This window comes from Schistocerca nitens, chromosome 3, assembly GCF_023898315.1.
Source record: "Schistocerca nitens isolate TAMUIC-IGC-003100 chromosome 3, iqSchNite1.1, whole genome shotgun sequence".
NCBI lineage: Eukaryota > Metazoa > Arthropoda > Insecta > Orthoptera > Acrididae > Schistocerca > Schistocerca nitens.
The window spans coordinates 739248604-739249514 of record NC_064616.1 but is presented as its reverse complement, the minus strand read 5'-3'; positions in this window follow the sequence as shown (position 1 = coordinate 739249514).

Here is a 911-nt window from a genome sequence, read left to right as displayed (position 1 = left end):
TTTCTAAACAATCAACATTAATCATGTTGCACATGAACGATCAAACACTTCGTGCACCCACTCCACATGTTTTGAAATATTCTGTGAATATATGATTGTCATCCAGGTATACCATGCACTGTTTTAGTTTTAATCTGCACAACACACTGTCCAACAAATGCCGAAAGATTGCTGGTGTGTTTTAAGTCCAAAAGGCATGTGGCAAAACTGAAATTGCCCAGTTAGGGTTGAGAATGCAGCTTTTGGTCAGTCCTGTGGCATTACTTCCAAGTGGTGGTAACTACTACGGAAATCCAGTGTTGTGATGCACCAGCACTGACCAAAGTTGTCCATTTTCCGGTATGTTAGGCATATGATATGCATCAGACACCATTTTCTGGTTGAGGAAATGGTAGTCACAACAAAAAAATATGCTTTGCCACCATCTAGTGGTTTTTTCATTGTAATTTTAATGGGAGCAGACCAGACTGCTGCTAGGTTCTGTGATGCCATCTCTAAGTTTCTGATGTATAAACTTCCATAATCAGCTGTAAATGTCTTGAAACTCGATACTGTACTTTGTAAACAGGTGCTTCACTTCTGTTAGGAATTTGGTGCTGAACAAACAGTGGCGCAGGTAATGAACCTGACGGATTAAATAATTCCATGTACTTACTTGAAAGTTTTTCCATTAATGCTCTGTTCTATGCTTCCAGATGTGCTACCTCACTTCCTAGCGCTGACCAGTTGACAGGCCCTCCCAGCATTGTGTAATTTGCTGTAAAATCACGGTTTAGTACAGCCTCACTAACATTTCTAAATTCACAACCAGGGTACCCTGTGGCAACTTTACTTTCTCAGACAGGCACTACCCTTGTGCTGTCTTACCTCCCAAACTTACGACACACTATGTTGTGTAAAACAGCTAACTG